Here is a 22,167-nt window from a genome sequence, read left to right as displayed (position 1 = left end):
TGTAAATCACTCTCAATCTATATACATCCCTTATTCCTTATCAGACAAGTCTTAGTTAACACCACTTATTTCCATAGATGGTACTCCAATAAGTTAACGAAAAAGGGAGGGAAAAAGGCAGAATGTAGAAAAATACACCACACTAATACTTAGGAACTCTTAAGCAAGGCAGGAAAGTCAAAAGTTACTTGTGAGACAAAGTCCATAGGCCGGGCCCACTCTTGGAGAGCAGGGCACAAATGCACCCAAGATCACACAATGACAACAGGCTTAAAAAGTCTTGCAGGGAGTTCAGAAAGGTTTTAGTTAGGCTCAGAAAAGTTTAGCCATGGTGTTCCAGGCTAACCCAGGTTCGAAAGCCGGGGGCTAAATCTACCCCGTACAGTCAGTTGCAAGAGAAGCCAGGCAGAACACGGTACCTTATGTGGGAAGGATCCTCCAGTGGGGGCAGATCCTGGCAGCGGGTGCTAGTCGCGGCGTCGTCCAGAGGAAGAGAAGATCTCGACATCAAGGAAAGATGAAGGTCGTTGCACTGCCAGGGAAGAAATCAGCCGCAAAGTTTTCCGGTTAAAGGTACTACCCTTTGATTCGCGGTAGTGGTAAAACGTGGTATCCCGGTTACCGGGGTGCTTGGCACAGGCAAGGTGGCCACAAGATGCTCCAGGAAGCGAAAAAGGAAGCAGACTGGTTATCCCCACCAGTCGAAGGAAGAAGACTCTCCGGGCTGGAGATCTCCTCTGTCGTTGGGAAAAGTGGTGAGACGGTTCAGCAGGGCTCCACCGGTGGTGTCGTCGTAGCAGGTCGGCTCAGCTTCTCCCTCATCGGATTCTTAGGTCCTGTGGCGACTTCTAAAGTTCCAGTCCCCAAAGCCCTGCTTTTATGCAGAAAACCCCCATTCACTCAGCCTAGCTGTCACTCAAACATGCTAAGTGGTGAGCCGGCCGGCTCACCAATCAGGATGGAGTGTGACTTGAGTTGCCTAGGCAACTCAGTCCAAGGTGCCTAAATCCCCCTCTAAGTACCCTAAGAACCCCTGACAGAGTGGCACCACTTTGGAGGGCTTCTGTGGAGAAGCCCGCCAAAATGTGGAACAAAGGGCTCAACTTGGGTTGGAGTCACAGAAGCGAACACAAACGTCATTTTAGAACCGAGTTCTGGCAAAAAATACCAACCGGAGGATTAATATTAAATAAATAAACCGGTGGTATGTTCGAGGCTATAGGAATTAAATAATTAAAAGTTGGTAGCCTCGAACAATGGGAAATCCCGTAGGGATATATTTGCGGTCGAATATAAAAAGTAGTATCCACTGCCACCAGCCAAAACTCGATCAGGAGGGACGGAGACGTGCCCCCTCAACTAACAGACCCCAGGACAATCGAATTGCCCCAGCCAGTACGTCCACAATATGATGGTTTGTACTGGTTCTGTTCAGAATTTGAGACTGGTAAAGTCAATGGTGACTTTACATGCCCTGGGAGACAGTAGTCAGTCCCAGGGTATGGAGTCTATATTGGGGGTCACTATGACAACCCTGTGTTACTGCACTGAGGGTGCTGTGTAACACAAAAAAACATGAAGCCCTATGGAGTAAAAGACCCCATAGCCCATTAAACACATCTAGAGGCAAAGAAACACTCAAATCATGCCCAAGAGTGAGGGTAAAAGAATCTAATTCTTGGCAGGAGAGAAAAATAAACCCCAAAAATCCAGCAAAGCTGCTGGGGGACTCACTAGGTTAGGAAATTCAGCCTAAACAGAGAATTCTCCCTAACAGTGTCCGGGGTGTTTTTAATCACATTCTGGTTCACTTGTCTTCCCTCGACTATGATAGCGAGAAGTTTGGCTCTGAGGGGTTCTGGAAACTCTTGGAGGTCTTCCTGGAGCAGATTCCACTGAGCGTCAGCATAGCTCGCCAATAGCGTGGTATTATTTGCTATCCGCATAGAGCAAGGGTGTCCAACATACGGCCCGCGGGCCACAATGCGGCCCTCCAAGCCATTTCATGTGGCCTGCGAGGCACAAGTCAAGAGTAAAGAAAAAAAAAAAAGATATGCATGCGTGCAACTTTAACTTTCTTTGGTGACCCCATGTATTTATTGGTATGGGGTCACCAGAGAAAGTTAGTCTTCCACCATGACGTGGTTAATTTAACCGGGTTGTGGCTGAGGACCAACGCCACGACACGACCCGATTAATTTATTTATTTATTTATGCAATGTTTGTCGGAAACAGGAATCCGACAAACATTGCATAAATGAATAAATTAACTGGGTCGTGGCGTTACAGTCCTCAGCCACAACCTGGCTCATTTATTTATTTATGCAATGTTTGTCGGAAACAGGTATCCGACAAACATTGCATAGATAAAGTAACCTGGTCGTGGCTGGGATGCTCAGAGGGAGCTGCAGATGTGATGTGGACCAAGTCTGAGGTGCAGCCAGTTATTGCCCAGGACTACAATGGAATATTTTTTACTAAGTTGGCTCTTATCAAAATGGTTTAAAAAGAAATTTAATAAAAAGACTTGGAGGCAATTAGAAAGATAAGGCTAGCCATTGCGGGTGGTCTGAATGCAAATGGTTGCCCACAAGGCTCTGGAGAGGTGCAAAAACAACAGCTGAAGTAAACCGCGGGTGTGAAACGGTCATAGATTTGGGAGACCCAAATATTTTCACCCATATTCCGGGGTGAGAGATCCAATGAAGGTGCTGGAGGGGGGGCTTGTTGTTAAAAGGAGTAAAGATATATATAGATATATATATATACATATATATATATGATACATTACTCACCGGAATCGTATTTCTGATGCTTGTATCTGCTTAGATTCACATGCTGTGCATAGGCCGACATCTAGTGGAAGCTGCGGAGTATTACTGTTTGTTTTTCGAAATTCGAAAATGGGCGTTGACACAGGGCGTGCCAGTAATACTATCCCTAGTGTGACGTCCACTGTACCCAAGATCCCTCACGCATCTAGGATCCTCAGATTGTATTTTTTCTGACATGAGGTAGCATGAGGAGTAGCGTGAGTACAGATAATCCAAGCAGATAGACAGAAAGGTAAGACTACAAGCAATCATGAGCCTTCTCTCGGAGGGGAGGAAGGGTGGGTCCCATGTGAATCTAAGCAGATACAAGCATCAGAAATACGATTACGGTGAGTAATGTATCCCTTCTGAGGCTTGTGGAATCTGCTTAGATCACATGCTGTGCATAGATTAGCGAGCAGTACCAGAAGGAGGTGGGTTGTGAGAAGGGTCATGAGCAAATAAGTGTCTTAGAACCGCTTGTCCCACTTGTGTATCTGCCTTGGAATGGGTGTCAATGCAGTAATGCTGAGTAAAAGTGTGAATAGAGCTCCAAGTAGCTGCTTTGCAAATGGTGTCAAGGGGTACATTTGCAATGAAAGCCAGAGTGGCCCCAATGCCTCTAGTAGAGTGGGGCCTTGCCGTAAAAGGCAGAGTTTTTTCAGAGAGTGAGTAACACATCTGGATACAGTTAATAATCCACTTCGATGGCACCTTTAGAGACGCGATCCCCCTCTCTGCCTGTAGCTACGGAGACAAACAGTTGATCTGTTTTCCTTAGCGGCCTGGTTTTATTTACATAGTAGAGGACCGCCCTACGCTCAACTAGGGTGTGGTTTCACCTCAGCCGAGCTTTGCAGGTTCTGGAAGAAAGCCGTAAGCTCGATGGACTGGTTTACATGGAATTTTGATATAAATTTAGGCGAGAACCTAATGTGTGTGCGTAAAACCAGTTTGTCTTTATGGATGGTAAAGAAGGGATCCCGCACTGACAGAGCCTGAATTTCACTGACCCTTCTTATAGAAGTAATAGCTACTAAGAAGGCCGTTTTATAAGTCAGGTGTTTGAGACTGCTTTTATGCATGGGTTCGAAAGGGGGGCCCATGAGCTTGGCTAGCACCACATTAAGGTCCCACCCTGGTGGTGAGTTTGAAATAGGAGGGTGAAGTCTCTTTACTCCTTCCATGAAGGCTTTAACTACTGGTACTTTCCACCACAAAACCTTGCTATGGGAAGTGGTGTAAGCCGAGAGGGCTGCCAGGTGTACTTTCAGTGAGTTAAAAACCAATCCTGCATCTAGCAGGTGGAGCATGTATGTAACAATAGTGGAAGGAGTGCAATCAACTGGGTTGATTTGTCTACTCTGGCACCAGATAACGAACCTCTTCCACTTGTCAAAGTAACAGTGCCTTGCGTTTAGTTTCCTAGATTCCTTTAGGATGTCCATACACCTCTGTGGTAAATTGAGGTGTCCGAACTCTATGACCTCAGGAGCCATGCTGCCAGGTTCATTGAGTTGGGTTGCTGGTGCACTGTTTGACCTTGGTGCTGGGACAGTAGGTTGTACCAGGCTGGAAGTTTGATGGGCTCGCACACCGCCATCCTGCGTAGGTGTGGGAACCACGGTTGTCTTGCCCACATGGGAGCAACTAGGACGAGCGTCATCGACTCCCTGTTCATCTTGTTCACCACTTTCCTGATGAGGAGTTGGTGGAAAAGCGTACGCAAACATCCCTGACCAGTTCATCCACAGGGTGTTCCCCTGGGAGTCTGGTTGGGGGAACCTGGATGCAAATCCTGGGCATTGTCTGTTTTCGCTTGTGGCGAATAAGTCTATAGTGGGGAAACCCCACTGAGAGAAGAGATCTTCTACGACCTCTCTGTGAAGAACCCATTCGTGTTCCTCTGGGAGGGAGTCTCTGCTCAGAGCATCCGCTACGGAATTGAGCTCCCCTGGAACATGTTGTGATGACAGGAAGATGTTCCGTCTGAGTGCCCATATCCAGATTTTCTGGGCAAGCTTGGACAGATTTGGCGAGCGAGTCCCTCCTTGCTTTTTCAGGTAGAACATGGCTGTAGTGCTGTCCGTCCGGATTTGCACTGACAGGTTTAGTAAGTGGGGCTCAAACGTCTGAAGCGCTCTGAATACTGCCAGAAGCTCTAGCAGGTTGATGTGGTTCTTGGCCACTGAGTGACACCGGAGAACCTGAGCTGTGTGGTGGAGATGGTGAGCTCCCCACCCCGTCAGACATGCATCTGTAGTGACTACTGCCTGTACTTCGGGATCGTAAAAGGGTTTCCCTTGTGCGAGATTTTCTCTTGTCCACCAGTGAAGGCTTTGTACCAGTGTTGGCGAAACGACCACTAGATCGTCCCACTGACCACTTGCCTGAGACCACTGTTTCGCCAACCATTCCTGCATGGGACGCAGGCGCGCGTGGGGGACCAGGTAAATGCATGACGCCATCATGCCCAGTAAACGAATTGCTTTGCGTACCGTTATTTGTTGACCGGACTGATAATGCGGAATTTGCAGTAGTATATTCCGAATTCTTTCTTCTGAAGGAAAGGTCAACCCCTCCTGGGTATCCAGGATTACTCCAAGGAATTGTTTTGAGGTGCTTGGCACCAGGCTTGACTTCTTCTCGTTGATTGAGAAGCCTAACTCGTGGAGGAGGTCGATAGTCCTTTGAATGTTTGTCCTGCAAATTCCTGGGGTTTTCCCCGTTATGAGCCAGTCGTCCAGATAAGGGTACACTGGGATTGCCTCCCTGCGTAGGTGTGCAGCCGCCACCGCCAGTACCTTGGTGAATACCCTTGGTGCTGAAGCTATCCCGAAGGGCAGTACCTTGAATTGGTAGTGGCGACTGTCCACCTTGAAGCGCAAGTATTTTCTGTGCGCTGGGAACATGGAAATATGAAAATAAGCATCTTTCATATCCAAGGTTGCCATGTAATCCCCCTTTTTTAGGAGGGGGATTACCTCTTGTAGCGTGGTCATACGAAATTTTTGGGGCTTGACATACTTGTTGGCAGGCCGTAAGTCCAATACTGGGCGCATTGTCAAGTCTTTCTTTGGCACAAGGAAGTAAGTTGAATAAATACCCTTGTTTACCTGGTGTCCCGGGACGAGTTCTATCGCGTCCTTTTGCAGAAGAATGGCGATCTCCTCGAGGAGAATCTTCTGATGTTCTAAGGAGTGTACTCTTTGTCGTGGAGGATGGTTCCGGGGACGCTGCAGTAGCTCTATACAATATCCCGTGGATACTGTTGACAGCACCCATCTGTCTGATGTGATCCCTTCCCACGCCTGGGTGAAGTTTGAAATGCGTCCCCCTACTGGGGTTGCGTGAGAAGTGACCATGAACTGAGCGTCACTGCTTTGGTGGAGGCGTGCCGCCTCCCTCGCTGGGGCTGCCTCTGCCTTTACCACGACCTCTCCTATACCCTCTGCCGTAACCCTGGGTAGACTGTTGGTGGTTGTTCCACTGTGTACCCTGCCCCTGGGAATAGTTAGATCCTCTCTGGGAATTTTGGCGGCATGGGCAACGAAAATTACTATTCCCTCTCTGGTTAGGGGGTTTATTGGTTAACTGGCCAAGGGATTTGAGTGTCTCGTACTCGTCCTTGGCATTTTTCAGTGCGTCTTCGACCGCCTTACCAAACAACAGATCGGCTTCCACCGGTCTGTCTAACAATGATGCCTGAGTTTCCGCCTTAAAACCAGACTGCCGTAACCACGCATGTCTCTTGATAACAGTACCTTCTGCTATCAATCTGCCTGCGTTGTCCGCGGCGTCGAAGGTTGCTTTCAAAATGCAACCAGACACGGCTCTACCCTCTGCGGAAATCCGAGCTAATTGGCCCTTTAACGGTTCAGGAGCAGAGGCTATGAGAGCCGCAACTTCTTCCCACTGATGGCAGTTGTAGCTGGCCAACAGGGTGGTGGAGTTAGCAATCCTTGCTTGATAGGCGGACGTTGAGGCTATCTTCCTGCCGAAACCGTATAGTTTTTTGCTCTCCTTGTCGGGAGGAGCTTCTGACGAAGACAAGGGTGTCCCAGCCCTCTTACTAGTGTTGGTAACAACTAGGGAGTCTGGCTTCAGATGTCCTCTTATATAGAGAGGGTCAGACTGAGCTGCCCTGAAAAGTTTTTCAACCCTGGGATTGACTGCTCTGGTGAGGTTTGGGTTCACCAGGGACGGATCTATTCTCCGCTGAATGGATTTAAGGATAGGGATGGTCTGGGCAACAGGCCTCCTTTCTCCCACTAACTCTTCTGCAAAGTCCCTTTCCTCCTGTACACCGTGGGTGTCAATGTGGAAATGTTCTGCTGCTCGAGCGAGAACCTCATTTAGGAGGGGTTGGTTATCGACCGGGGAGTCGGTAACCGGGGATTCGTTCTCTACCTGGGAATCTACTCTGTATGTTTCCGGGTCATCCTCTTCTTCCTCCTGGTCCTCATCATCCCCGTAGTAGCCCGTCCCGGTTTGCTCTTCTATCAACCCAAATTCTTGGTCTTCACAAAAGGAAGCCTCTCCTTCATACCGTGAATATGGTCTTGCGTAAGGTTGTACCTCGAAGGGTTCGGACCTCATTGGAGTTTCAAACCGGGCCTTCTTACTCGGGGGGATAGGATCAGTAGAGCCTGAGGGTGTGGCCCCTTGTGGATCATACGAGAGGAAATGTTCTGGATTTTTATCATAAAAATCAGCCAAAGAAGACATTCTTGACATGACCCTATCTGTGTCTTCACTGGACCATTTTTTGGAACTGGGAATGACTCTCTCAGCAAGTCTATGGGATTTATCTTGAGTAGCTTTGCTGCTTGTGGACCTATCAGCAGACCTGGGCTTGTCTGTCTGTTTAGGGGGGGTGGAGTGTTTCACAGGTGTGGAAGCATGTACAGGTAGTTTCTTCTGCTGTTTTCCCCCCTCCCCGTGCGTAGAAAAATGTTTTCCCTGTCCCTTAGTGGCTCCGGAGTTTTTCGACGCCTGGCGTCGAGAATCGGGAGAGGTGTCCCTGTCCTTCGAGCGTGGGGCCTCGCTGGCTTTAATTGCGGGCTCCGACTCCTGGAGCAGGGCCTGGGGGTGGAAGTCGTCTTCGTCTTCCGACGATCGAACTTCTGTTAGCCTAGGGAGCGAGGCACTCTTGGCAAGAGTGGATGATTGCCTGGAATCATGCGGCGATCTTGATCGAGAGCGCCCAGAGGACACCGAATCGGACCGTTCTGTCTGTGCCTCTTTCCGAGAACTCGACGTCGTCGAGTCTCGGTTGGACTTAGTGTGTTTAGTGTGTGTAGTATGTAAAGCGCTTGTGTCGCCGGGGGTCTTCCCCATAGCCGCCCTGCCGGACAACCTTCCGAGGTCGGGGACCTGCGCTCGGCTGTCTTTCGACCCCGTAATGCCCTCGCCGTCCGAAAGTACGGCGTTGCTGCCATCGCTGAAGGCGCCCTCCGCTGCCATGGCCGCCTGCCTGGCGTGGTGGGCCCAACGCTTCGTCGAACGGTCCTTAAGTGTCTTAGGTTTAAACCTACTACACGCTCTGCAGTTCGCTTCGGGGTGGTCCTCGGCAAGCAGAGATTGCACGTGGCGTGCCTGTCGACCCAAGGGTATTTGCGATTGCACTTGGGGCAGAATTGAAAAGGGGTACCCTCCATACGCACCTTGAGGCAGCGGGCTGTTAAGTGTAGGAAATGTATAAGGTGTACCTATATACCAAGAGTGCAGAGTATGTACCACCCCCCACTCTCCCTACTTGCATGGCCGAGGCCAGCGGCCTACCAGGCCCGGACCGAGGCCAGCGGCCTTCCGAGGCCCAAATCTGTCGTGCAGCAGCCGACGGTCGATTTCTTCTCCAGCCGGAGTCGAGTGTCGAAGTTCGACGTTGGGGTGGGAAAAGATGTCAATAGAATATTATTTTAAATTCTAGCAAAAGTATGGCTAAGGCCAGGGGACTCCGCAAAATGCTTCCGACCAGTATGGCGGAAAAAAACAATCTGAGGATCCTAGACGCGTGAGGGATCTTGGGTACAGTGGACGTCACACTAGGGATAGTATTACTGGCACGCCCTGTGTCGACGCCCATTTTCGAGTTTTGAAAAACAAACTAATACTCCGCAGCTTCCACTAGATGTCGGCCTATGCACAGCATGTGATCTAAGCAGATTCCACAAGCCTCAGAAATAAATATGACAATGCATTACTTACCGTAAAAGCATTTCTGATGGTTGAATCTGCTTAGATTCACATGCTGTGCATAGGTCCGACATCCAGTGGTCACTGCGGAGTATTGCATTTTGTTTTTCGTAGTCGAAAAGGGACGTCGACAAGGCGTGTCTGAAATACTATCCCTATAGTGACGTGTGTTGTACCCACAATCCTTCACGTGTCGAGGTCCCTCTGTATTTTTCTGCCCTGAGGGAGCCTTCTAGACGTGAGTGAGTACAGAAAAGAGAGATATAAAAGGAAGTCTATGTTCCTTCCATCCGAGCGGGGACGAAGGGTGGGCGCATGTGAATCTAAGCAGATACCGTAAAAGCATTTCTGATGATTGTAAGTAATGCATTGTCTTCTGATGCTTGTTAATCTGCTTAGAATCACATGCTGTGCATAGACTAGCGAGCAGTACCCGGAGTTGGCGGTGGGTTATGAGAAGGAACAGTAGAGAAAAGATGTCTTAATACTGCCTGACCCACCTGCGAGTCAGATCTCGAGTGTGCATCTAGACAGTAGTGTTTTGTAAAGGTGTGCACAGAACTCCAGGTAGCCGCTTTGCAGATGGACTCAAGGGGAACATTTGCAATGAATGCTATGGACGCCCCCGTGCCTCGAGTAGAGTGTGCTCTTGGCCTAAAGGGCAGTTATCTCTTAGCAACAGTATAGCAGAGAGTGATGCATTGAACAATCCATCTATAAATAGTGGACTTTGAAACTGCATCCCTTTCTCTTCCTGCTGCCACCGAGACGAAGAACTGATTAGTTTTCCTCAGTGGTCTGGTTCTTTCCATGTAGAACATGACCGCTCTGCGCACATCTAGTGTGTGCAGAGTTTTTTCTCCCAAGTTGGAAGGATTTTGAAAGAACGTTGGCAGTTCTATAGACTGGTTTACGTGGAATTTCGATATGAACTTCGGAGCAAACCTTGGGTGCGTGCGTAGAACCACCTTATCTCTGAACTGTAACGAAGGGGTCTAGAACAGAAAGAGCCTGTAGTTCACTTACTCTCCTGATGGAGGTGATAGCTATTAAAAAAGCAGTCTTAAGAGTGAGGTCTTTAAGAGATGCTTTGTGCATGGGTTCGAAAGGTGAGCCCATGAGTCTGGTAAGTACCACGTTAAGGTCCCATCCGGGAGCTGGGTCAGCTATCGGGGGGTGTATTCTCTTTATTCCCTCCATGAAGGCCTTTATAACAGGGATCTTCCACCACGACACCTTGAGTTGGGAAGTGGTGTATGCAGAAAGTGCCGCTAGGTGGACTTTAATGGAATTGAACACTAGACCTGAATCCAATAAGTGGGTCAGGTATAGAACAATATGTGTGGGAGAGCAGTCAATTGGGTTGATGCTTTTCCCTCTGCACCAGATGACAAATCTCTTCCACTTGCTAGAGTAGCAGTGGCGAGTGTTCGGTTTTCTGGCTTCCCTGAGAATGTCCATACATCTCTGCGGGAGCAGTAGATGTCCGAATTCTATGATCTCAGGAGCCAAGCTGCTAAGTTCATGTTCTGGGGGCATGGATGCAGAGTCCTGCCCTTGTCTTGTCTTGTGACAGCATGTTGTACGGGCAGGGGAGTTTCACTGGTGGAGATAGAGACATCTCCATCAAGTGAGCGAACCACGGCTGTCGGGCCCACATTGGGGCCACCAGTATCATGGTTACTTGTTCCTGGTGCATCTTGTGCACCACCTTGTTGAGAAGGGGAGTCGGGGGAAAAGCGTAAACAAATTTCCCTGACCATTGCATCGACAGACCGTTCCCCTTGGATTGGTTCTGAGGGTACCTGGAGGCGTAACTTGGGCATTGTGAGTTCTCCAGGGTTGCGAATAGGTCTATTTCTGGGAATCGCCATTGTGTGAAGACGTCGAAGACGATGTCTTCGTGCAGTCGCCATTCGTACTCTTCGGGCAGGGGGAAATCTCTGCTGAGTTTGTCTGCCAGCAGATTGAGTACCCCTGGTACATGTTCTGACAGTAGGAACATGTTTTGTTTGAGAGCCCACTTCCATATATTCTGGGCCAGTTTGGACAGCCCTGGAGAGTGGGTGCCCCCCTGCTTGTTGATGTAGTACATGGCTGTGGTGCTGTCTGTAAGGACCAACACAGTTTTGCCTTGTAGGTGTTCCTGGAAGGCTTTTAGCGCCTTGAACACAGCTAGTAGCTCCAGTAGATTTATGTGTTTGGATGCTACGTTCGGAGTCCACACTCCGTGAGCAGTCTGATGGGATAGGTGAGCCCCCCATCCTGTTAGGGATGCGTCCGTGGTTAGAGTGGCTTGCGCCGCGGGTGTGGCAAAGGGTTTCCCTTTTTCCAGGTTTTCCTTTGTCCACCATCGTAGCGAGAGAACCAAGGCCTGCGAGACCACCACTGGATCTTCCCATAATCCGCTGGCCTGACACCACTGGCTGTTGAGCCACTCTTGCATAGGGCGCAGGCGCGCGTGAGGTACCAAATAAATACACGACGCCATCATGCCTAGCAAGCGCATTGCTTTGGGTACCGTCACCTCTCGACCGGTCACATATTGAGGGATCTGAAACATCAGGAGGCCGTCCTTTGTTTGAATTAGAGCCCCTAGGAATTGTTTGACTTGGCTGGGGTCTAAGCTGGACTTCTTTTCGTTGATGGAGAAGCCCAACTGGAATAAAAGGTCTACCGTCTTTTGGGTATTGGAGAAGCATGTTTCGTAAGAATCCCCTGTTATGAGCCAGTCGTCGAGGTAAGGGTAAACTGGGATGGACAACCTGCGCAGGTGGGCCGCTGCCACTGCCAGTACTTTCGTGAATACCCTTGGTGCCGATGCTATGCCGAAGGGTAGCACTCTGAACTGGTAGTGTTTGCCCTCTATCATGAACCTGAGGTATCTTCTGTGCGCTGGCAACATTAAAATATGAAAGTATGCATCTTTCATGTCCAATGTTGTCATGTAATCTCCCTGATTTAGCAGTGGGATCACTTCCTGTAAAGTCACCATACGAAACTTCTGGGGTTTGATAAACTTGTTCGCTGGGCGCAGATCTAATACAGGGCGCATGGTTAGATCCTTTTTGGGTACAAGGAAGTACACTGAATAAATACCTTCCGTTACCTGAGATAGAGGTACGACCTCTATGGCTCCTTTTTCCAGCAGCTGTTGTACTTCTTGGAGAAGGATAGCAAGGTGTTCCGGTGTCATGCGTCGTCCCCTCGGGGGTCTGTATGTTGGGGAACTGTTGAATTCGATGCAGTATCCGTGGGCTACGGTGGAAAGTACCCAGCGGTCTGACGTTATTCCCTCCCATGCTGGAAGAAAGGATGTTATCCGGCCCCCGACCGGTGTTGCATGGGAGGGGACGCGAATCTTCGCGTCACTTGGTGTTGTTGGGGGCTTGGGAGCCTCTGGGGGCGGACCACCGACCTCTCCCTTACCCCTGCGCTGGCCTCTTTGGCTGTACTGCCCATTATTAGCCTGGTAACTGGTGGCAGGGTACTGTTGCTGCTGACTCTGCTGTTGGCGTTGGCCACGAAAAAAGCGCTTGTTGCCATAGCCGCGTCTGGTAGTGGGCTTAGAGATCTGGTCAAGAGTTTTGATAGTATCGAACTCTTTTTTAGCCATTTCCAGAGCCTCTTCCACCGCTTTCCCGAAGAGGTTAGAGTCTTCAACAGGTTTATTTATTAAAGACGCCTGTGTCTCTGGTTTGAACCCGGAGTTGCGCAGCCATACATGGCGTTTTAGGAGTATTCCCTGAACCAGGGAACGTCCCGCTATCTCAGCAGCATCCAGAGAGTTCTTTACAATACTCTGGTTGACCTGGGATCCTTCGCCAATAGTAGATAGCAGGCGTGTACGTAGTGGATCCGGCGCTTCTTCGGCGTCCTTGCGCAGTTTGGCCCACTGCGCGTCCGCGTAGCTAGCTAGCAAAGAATTGTTGTTCGCAATTCTTGCCGAAAAGGCAGCCGAGGATGTGACTCTTTTAGCAAGCGCATATAACCTCTTGCCCTCCTTGTCAGGTGGTGCCTCACTGGTGGACAGCGGCACCCCTGCCCTCTTCCTTGTATTCTTTACTACAAGGGAATCCGGAATGGAATGTCCCCTGATGTACAGCGGGTCTGAGGGTGAAGGAGTGAAAAGTTTTTCAATCCTTGGATTAACTCCTCTGATTAGTGTGGGTGTGGATAGCGAAGGGATGATTCTTCTCTTCACTGAAGCGAGGAGGGGAATGGTCTGGCTGACTGGGGGTTTCTCCTTAATTACTCTTTCTAGAAAGTCTATTTCCGGAGAGATCTCCCCAGTGTCCAGTTCGAAATGTGCTGCTGCTCTGCGCAACAGGGCATTGAATGTGGGCTGATCGTCAATGGGAGACGTGTTTCTAACTGGTGAAATGTCAGGAGGATTTAGGTTCAGGACATCAGTGTCCGAATATACTGATGGGGATTGCCTGGGATGAGAAGGTCCTTCTTCTGGATTTTCTCCGAAGCCTTCTCCTACCATGTCTGGGCTGTCTTCCAGACCTTCCTCTTGGTTCTGTCCCTCTTCATTGTCCACAAAATCCGCCTCCTCTTCTAAGTATTCATCACCCGTGAGGTCATACACATTATGGAAGTCTAAGGCTGTGTCCTGCCTCGGGTATTTGGCCCTGGGGTCCTCCTGAGGCCTTCTCTTGTTCTCTTGGGAGTGGGAGGGTTCTGGGTGTTCATAAACCTCTCGATTCTCTCCATGCAGAGATGGAGCCTTTCCATGGTTTCATGGGGTACCCCTGAGTGTCTAGCGGGGGAAAAGTAGTGTTATCCTGCTGAAAACGGCTCGACCTCTACCACAACGTCGAGGAAAGTGTCCCGTCGCCCTCCGAAAAGCCTTCCGGTGTGCTGGGGGTCCCCCCCCGACTGAAGGGGGTAGTCCCTGTTTTTCTGCAGGCTTTTTCGGCGTGTCTTTCGACTTTTGCGTAGCGCTCGACGTGTCCTTCGGCGTACGCTTCTGGGCGTCGGCTACGACGATCCTCGCCAAGCTCTCTGTGACTCGTTTGTCAGCGGAGGGCTGTGGTTTCGACGTAACGGGTGTCGAACGTTCTACGGCGGCGTGCGCTCTATGCTGGTGCGCGCCGGCCAATGGTTTGGGGGCGGCGCCCTTATTTGCCGAAAGCCCAGTCGCTGGTCGCGGCTGCGGTTGCGAGAGGGGCTTCGAACCCGAACGGTCCGAGGAGGCCGCCGGTGTAACCTGCGTCTCCTTGGGCGCTGATGCTTTCTTCGTCTTCGACGAAGAAGAGCCGTGGGGTGTGTGCTTATGTGTGGTATCGTGTGCGTCAGTGTCGCCGGGGTGTTCATCCCCATAAGCAGGGCGTGAGCCGAGCCCGTCGGGGCCGGGGACAGACGACGAAGAGCGCGAACGCGCCTTAGAGGGGTGTACGACTTCCGTAGCGGAGGTCGTGTTATCACGTTCCTCGTCACGGTCGGTGGTCGCAGCGGCGGGTGAAGACCCGGCCTTCGATATAGCGTAGGCCGCCCACCTCTTGACCCTACGGTCTTTTAGAGTCTTTGGCTTTAGAAGCCGACAAGCCGAGCAACCCTCCTCTTTGTGATCGAGGGGCAAGCAGCGGTTACACCGTGAATGCTTGTCCTTCCAAGTAAACTTGCCCTTACAAAGTGGGCAAAACCTAAAGGGTGTCCTCTCCATAGCCGAGGCAATAAACCGTGATAACTACCCCAAGGGAAAGGAAGGGGAAAAGGAAAGGCATTCTCAGAAAAAGAATCAGATGTCCCACGACCCCACTCTCCCTACTGTATTTGGCCTGCGAGGCCAGGCCACGTGTTCGGCAACGCCGAAGGATCTCCTCCGCTCGTCCCCTCCGTCGAAGATCTTGCTCGGCGGAGACAGCTTCACAACTGCGTCGAGGGAGGGATCGATATATTAATCTTTAACAGGAAAAAACGACCAAAGGTCGAGGAGATGGAATCTGCAATGTCTCTCGAGGAGCTCCGCGTAAAGGCGACCAGTAGCTGGGCGGAAAAAAACAATCTGAGGGACCTCGACACGTGAAGGATTGTGGGTACAACACACGTCACTATAGGGATAGTATTTCAGACACGCCTTGTCGACGTCCCTTTTCGACTACGAAAAACAAAATGCAATACTCCGCAGTGACCACTGGATGTCGGACCTATGCACAGCATGTGATTCTAAGCAGATTAACAAGATTCAGAAATATATATATATATATATATATATATATATATATATATCTCTTAATACCAAAGAGGTTTCTAAGCGGGACCCTGGGATTCAAACCTGTGTTGCTCTGCGTCATCTTGCTTCAAAGACAAGCTGTTGCCACTGAACTATGCTACCTGTTATTTGGTCATTATGCTGGGAGAGCGGGTAGGGGGGAAGACAGGTATACCTTGTCCAGGGGCAGTCATGTAGGAAACTGCAAGGTAAACCAAAAAAGGGCAGCAAGAAAAGCAATAGGAGGAAGGGCAGGTAAAAAAGCAGAAAGGAATTTTCAGGTGCATCGGCTGCCGAGAAAAAATAGGGCTGAAGTTAAAAGTACATTGTTAATTGTTGACGATAAGGGGCAGGTGGGAAAGGGGTTTGTTTCACAGCATCACGGAGCACGTCTAATACCAGGGCAAGAGGTAAAAACTTATGGAAGGCAAACCTACCTTAAATAAAACTGCCTTTCATCAAATGTAGGAGTGTGGCTGGTAAAGTTGTGCCCCCCTTCCTTCCAAAGTAAGGATACTGGGATGTGCAAGCAGACCAACCCAAAGCCAACTGCAAGGCAATAGGAAAGAGGACAAACTGGAAGGCCTTCACATCACATTAAAAGACCCGATATTCAATATTCCTACAACAGGAAGTCTTGAGCTGTAGTGCTCATTGGTGACAGAAAGAAAAAGTAAAGTGTGCGACTAGGTTGGTTGCACACAGAGCCCCTGGTCTTGTGGCAGAATTTATTTTGCTACAGTCAAGGGGGCCAGTGCCGAGCAGCTCAGGTCCACAGCATTCACTGGAGGGGTGAAGTGCGCAGGCCCCTAACCCCAGACTTGTGCACCCCATGATACCAGGTGACTGTGTTGTTCTTGAAGCTGCCCTTAAATGGAAGGTGACCTGTCCGCTCAGGAGGGCCATGGGCCTGTGTGGGGGAGACAGGCCAGTGGGAAGACTGCAACAGGCCTGCTCGAGCCATCCTGCTATCCAACTGGGCCTGCTGGCTGGCGGCCAGGCCCGAATTTATACAAATCTCGGGCCAAGCAGGGCCTGATGGGAGAAAGGAACTGTGTTACAATGTGCTCTTCTGCTGGGCTCTGCCTGCCGGAGCTTCTGGACAGGAATCTCTGCAGACGCTCAGAGCATCTGGGGGTTTGTGGGGGTGGGTCAGGGCCTGCCTTCTCACTCTCGCTTAGAGGGGCTTCCAGAACAGGCCCAACCACTGCCCTCTTGCTTGCAACTCATGCTTACCTGGCAGGAAAAAATCTGTGATCAAAGAGGCAGATCTCCCAGGGTGAGGCTCACTCACTGCACATCGGATTTGCTGACCCCTGCTATGTGCCCAAATGCGGGATACTCGACTGCATTATTTCTGGTAGTGGGGGACTGCGTTCACGCTTTCCCCTGATTTATTGGTAAAAGAAAAGGTAAAGTGTGCACAAGGCCTGCTAGGTTGGTTGCACACAGAGCCCCTGGTCTTTTGGCAGAGATTCCGAGTGCACTGCCAGTGTGTGCCCCTGCGCTGCACTACCAATGCATACCCACGTGCTTCACCTCCAATGCACACCCAAGCACTGCACTGCAGGCACACCCAAACGGACTTGTATATCACATGCCAAACACTGCATCGCTACGGACATTGTTATATATTCATGGAACAATACTATGAGTGAGACTTTTTTTTAATCGTGTCATACAGTGTGGCCCAATGTTGTGCCTATACTAAACTGCTGCATGCTTTAAGATTGTGCTCACATTGCGTTTCTTCAATTAGGTTCACCTTTGGGTGATCGTTTTTCCACATTTTATCTGTTGAATTGAATTATGCTTCTTTCATTACCACAGAAGTAATGAATGTGTATTACAGAGATAAGCTGCCATATATATTGGTCACACTGCACATGCTCAGGCAGCATCAATCATGCTTTGTACTGGACAATGATGGCCTAAATTGGGAACAGTCAGCATAGACATGTTGCTACAGAGGCATATTTTGGGTACAACCAGCATGACTATGCAGGTCATTATGAGTTGTGCGGTAAGGGATTACCGGCACCAGTAAGGAGACCGGTGCCGGTAATCCCTTACCGCACAATTCCGAGGTCCCTTAGCGGGAAACGTAAAGGACATGTGGTCTGACGACACGTCCCTTACGGGTCCCGCTAAGGGACCAGGGCGCGAATAACAGGCCTGCTATTCACGAGCCCGTTATTAGCGCTCTCCCCATTCCCATTGAGCCCTGTTCAATGGGGACTTACCGGTCCAGGGTCGGAATGCACTGGTAAATCCCCATTGAACAAGACCAGTGCTGAACCCGGTATTGGAGGCAGCCATGGCGCAAATAGTGCCATGGCTACCACCAATCTCGGAATGAGGCCCTATGTGTTACATCAGTGACAGTGCTGTCTTAAACTGTGGACACATTGATCATTAAAATGTTTTGTGTTGTAAAATGTTCTTATCTGCTCTGTTAGTGACATGGAATTTTCATATTGTCCTTTAGAACGGATTGTAAACTTATGGCTTTTTGGTCCCTTTTCTGCTGTAAAATGCACCATTTCAACCCCATATTTGAAAACAAATTCTTTCGGAGAAACCCCCCACAAACACTCCCTAGATTCTAATAACTCCCTCGCAACGCTCGGTCACCCCCATATATTTCAGAAAAATATGAACACATACACACTGAAAGAAATCGCAAGCAACTAACCTTTGATCACTGCCCCTGATACCAAAAGCTATCTTTGGGACTGCATGACTATCACTGCCTGTGATGATATTGTGTCAAAAGTCACACAATATTGCTTTTTAGTATACTGATTTGGGTGAGGTTGTTGACTTTTGGCTTGCCGGCACACTGGGTGACAAAAAGTGAATGCTTCGGCCCCATGTTCAAAAAGGTTGGACAAGCCTGGCATAGAGGGTCGGATGGAGATGGCGAAACGATTTTTCAACCCTTGGGTTCACTGCCTGGGTTTGAGCTGGTGATAAAAAGGAGGGGGCCAACCTTCTCTTGATGGAGTTAAGGAGGGGAATGGCTTGGCTAGATTGAGGTTTTTCCTTAAGGATATCCTCTACAAAATCCTGTTCAGGCACTGCCTCTTGAGTCGAGATCTGAAAATGTTCAGCTGCCTTTTTCAACATAGAGTTGAAGGCCACCTGGTCATCAACCGGCGAGGCCTGGCGAACCGGAGTGGACGGAGGGGAGTCCAAACAATACATCAGTATCTCGATCTTGAGTATCTTGATCTTGATGTGGCAGTTCCCTCCTGCTGGGTTTCTTCCCAATTGTCTGTGATACCCTGCTGTTCCTCCTCATAATTTTGTAGAAAGGAAGCCTCTTCCTCTTCATTGTAAATGTCCTTATAGGTGTTCAAGTGGACAATGTCTTCATGTTGGACTGGGACAGAAGACTGACCTTCTTGATAGAGAAGAAAATTGAGGGTTAGGCTCTCCACGAGACCTTTTCGGGGATGGGTGGTCAGAGAAACTGATAATTCTCTCCAGCTGGTCCATACACCCTTCGAATTACTCTCTAGTCCATTTAGAGGACCCAGAAGGGCCAACGGGAGAAAAAATGTCATCTTCTGCACTACGGCATCGAAACGAGTCTCTTAGGTTGTTGGAAAGAGGCTCTTGGCTATCTTCATAAGTATCGGGAGAATCAGGGTCCCAAACCGCATCCGAAGATTTTTCCGCGCTTGCCCCATGATTTTAGGCGGAATCGGTCCCACTGCCGCCGTAATCCTCTCGATGCGGTCTTCGATAACCGCCGAATCGGCGTGAGATAATTGCTCCGATGGTCTATCGGTAGTTAATTTACCTTACGCGGCGTTAGAGGGCCTATCAGTCGGTTTTTCGACTAGCGGCCTAGTCGTAACTCTCGGGCCTACCGCGGCCTTCGGGACCATTGCAGCGTCGGATTCCCACACTTCAACGTGTGGAGTTTGTGGAGTAGCACCCTTACTGGATTTAGATTGCCCAGTCGCAAGACGCTGTTGCGGATGAGAGGAAGGCTTTGGATCTGCGCGATCCGAGGAAAACGTCCAAGTTTTCGGCGGCCCTGTTGGCGCTCACCTTTTCTCACGAGGACGTCGAAACAGGTGTAGGGGTTGTATGCTTAGTGTGATGCGTATGTACGCCCCTGTCGCCGGGTGTTGTCAGACAGGCCCCCCAATGGATGGGGAAGTAGGGTTTGGGCACCCTGCGGGCAGATTGGCACACCAATGAGGCCCTCTGCGCCAAGGCGACTTTGGTAAACAAAGAAAAAAATTGAAAATGGCAGGCTGCACTTTAGGGGGGCCTGAGTGGCACCCTACACCGTCGGGGAAATTTGTAATGTGAAGGGGGAGTGCACCTCTCCACCACCACCACCAAAATTGGAGGGGCGGCCCATCTCATGTAGCCCACCCTGTGGGCAGATAAGGGGGGGCTGTTCTGAACTCCTCCCTGGGGTCAGGTGTCCCTCCCCAGGAGCAGATATATGCCCCCAGGGAGGGCTGCATGACATGGCCCCCCACTCCATTGTGGGGGACGAGGGAAAGGGGTCACCACCACTTCCCATTAGAAAATTCCCCATCGGTTTGGGGTGCCTCACAGCCCCCCCTAAAATGTGGTCTACCATTTTCACTTTTCTCCTTTGGTAACCCAACTCCCCTTGGCGCAGATGGGCCCCAATAGTGTGCCAATCTGGCCCCAGGGTGCCCAAACGTTACTGCCCCACCCACTGGGGGGGGCCTGTCCCTCAATTTTTCGTGGCCCTCTCCCCCCTCATCCCAAATGGGTGGCAGGGGCACCTCATGCAGGTCTCCCACAATTGGCTGTGTGATGTACACCCCCCTCCATTTGGGGTAGGGGGCACCAAAAACTGTGGGACATGCCCCCCCCAGTGGGTGGGGCAGTAAGGTTTGGGCACCCTGGGGCCAGATTGGCACACCAATGTGCCCCTCTGCGCCAAGGCAAGTTTGGTAAACAAAGAAAAAAATTGAAAATGGCAGGCTGCACTTTAGGGGGTGGGGGGGCTGAGGGTCACCCTAACCCACCAGGTAATTTTCTAATGTAATGGGGGGTGACCCTCTCCCCCCCCAAACACACCAAATGCAGGGGCGGGCACCTCATTCAGCCCTCCCTAGGGGCAGATAAGAGGGGGGGGTTCTCATGCAACCCTCCCTGAGGTTACATGCCCCTTCGTAAGAGCAGATATCTGCCCCCAGGGAGGGCTACAAGGGGTGCCCCCATTTCCCCTTGTTGAGGGCCACCCCCCTTTTTCCGTAAAATAAATCCCTGGTGGCTAGTGGCCCTCCCATCCCCACCCAAATCTCCCTTTTGTGTTTTTCTTTCTTTCGTTTTCTTTTCCATTTTGCACCCTTCCCTGGGGGCAGATCAGCCATCTGCCCCCAGGGGGGCCCTAACCTGCAGGCCCCATCCTTTGGGGGGACTGCACACTTATACCTGGTGGCCCCACCCCTCCAATTGGATGGGGGGCCACCTCATGTACTCCTGCCTGGGGGCAGAAATCTGCCCCCAGGGAGGGCTACAAGGGGTGCCCCCCCTTTCCACTTGGTGTGGGAGGGCCACCACCCTTTCAGGGGCAAAAACCATCCCTGGCATCTAGTGCCCCCCCACCCCTGTTGCATTTCCTATTTTTTTATTTTGCCCCCCCCTTCCCTGGGGGCAGATCAGCCATCTGCCCCCAGGGTTCTGCACATAGGCCCCCATGCTTTTGGGGACGGGGGGCTGCTTACAGTAAGCAGCCCCCCCCCGCTTCTGTGGCCATTGTTGGGCGCGGATCGAGCGCTCTGCGTCTTATCCGCGCCCACCAATCCTTTCACAAAAGGTGTCGTTGGAAAGGGGAGAATCTCCCCTTTCCAACGACACCTCCCTCTATCTCCGGCTTGAAATACAGCCGGAGATCGAGGGGGAGAAAGGTGGAGACTCACCTTTCATTTTCACTGCGGCAGCGCGAAATAGCTGCCTCAGTGAAAATTACTTTTACGCCGGCGTGCATTATGCAGGCCGACGTGAAATTGAAGGTAATCCAGCACCCTGGCAGTGAGCACATAGCTCGGAGGTTGGCTTACAGTTTGGAGCGATCCCTGCTTCGCAGGGATCACTCAAAACAAGGTGCCAAAAAGGACGAGCTATCTCATCCTTGGCACTACGGAGGTAATGTCAAGGACGAGATATCTCGTTCTTGGCAATTAAGAGGTTAATGAAGAAATGACCTATTGTATTTGTGAAAATGATTTAATGTTTTTACAAGAAACTTGGTTACTTAAAATACATACATCCATGGTTTCACTGTCGCAACCATTAGGAACCCCAAGCGAGGGAGGTCGCCCTCCTGGCAGATTGGTCATCCTCACAATTAACATCCCTTGTTCAAAAGTAGAGATTGTTTCCAATTTCATATATGGGATATTAGTTGTAAAAACAAACCTTGAGATGGAGTGGAGACTTCAGCCTTGGTACTTGCTAAATGTGTATTGCAATGGTGAGCGTTCCGATCTGGCGAGGTTACTCATGCAGCTTACAGATATCTGATCAAATTATGGTAGGTGAATCACAGATACATTTTAAACTGGTGGGGGATTTGAACGCAGACTGTAGGGATACAGGCTTTCATAGTTCCTGCGCCACATCAAGATCTGTTAAGAGTACGAAAAATTGGGAAAATGGCTGTACTTATTTGAGACACAAGATCTGAGGATAGCAAATGGGAGAATACAAGGGGACTTACCACTGACAAACAACTTGATATGGTGATCAAGTGAGTGCTCACTTGGATTACCTAGCTCTTGGTCAAACACTCTTTAATAATCACTGGTTACTATGAAGAAATCTCTGCGCGATTGTCCGTCGAAAGCTGTTAAGATGGATTTCTGAACTCTGACCTGGTGGGCAGTGGTTCAGATGGCTAACCTAGTTTCTTGGAACAGGGTAACCTTCTGG

At 50.2% G+C, this 22,167-nt stretch overlaps 1 protein-coding gene and 1 non-coding gene across 2 annotated transcripts in view; one reads left to right on the top strand and one right to left on the bottom strand.

Moving 5' to 3' along the window:
* SUZ12 (SUZ12 polycomb repressive complex 2 subunit) overlaps nt 1-22,167 on the bottom strand; it is a 1,189,145-nt gene that overhangs the window by 787,391 nt on the left and 379,587 nt on the right. The gene's annotated exons all lie outside the window — the stretch shown is intronic.
* LOC138448157 (U1 spliceosomal RNA) lies at nt 16,460-16,623 on the top strand. The gene has a single exon (XR_011260010.1). It is a non-coding gene; the product is annotated as a U1 spliceosomal RNA (small nuclear RNA).

This window comes from Ambystoma mexicanum, chromosome 3q, assembly GCF_040938575.1.
Source record: "Ambystoma mexicanum isolate Mex_15411 chromosome 3q, UKY_AmexF1_1, whole genome shotgun sequence".
NCBI lineage: Eukaryota > Metazoa > Chordata > Amphibia > Caudata > Ambystomatidae > Ambystoma > Ambystoma mexicanum.
This window is presented reverse-complemented; position numbering and strand designations above follow the sequence as displayed.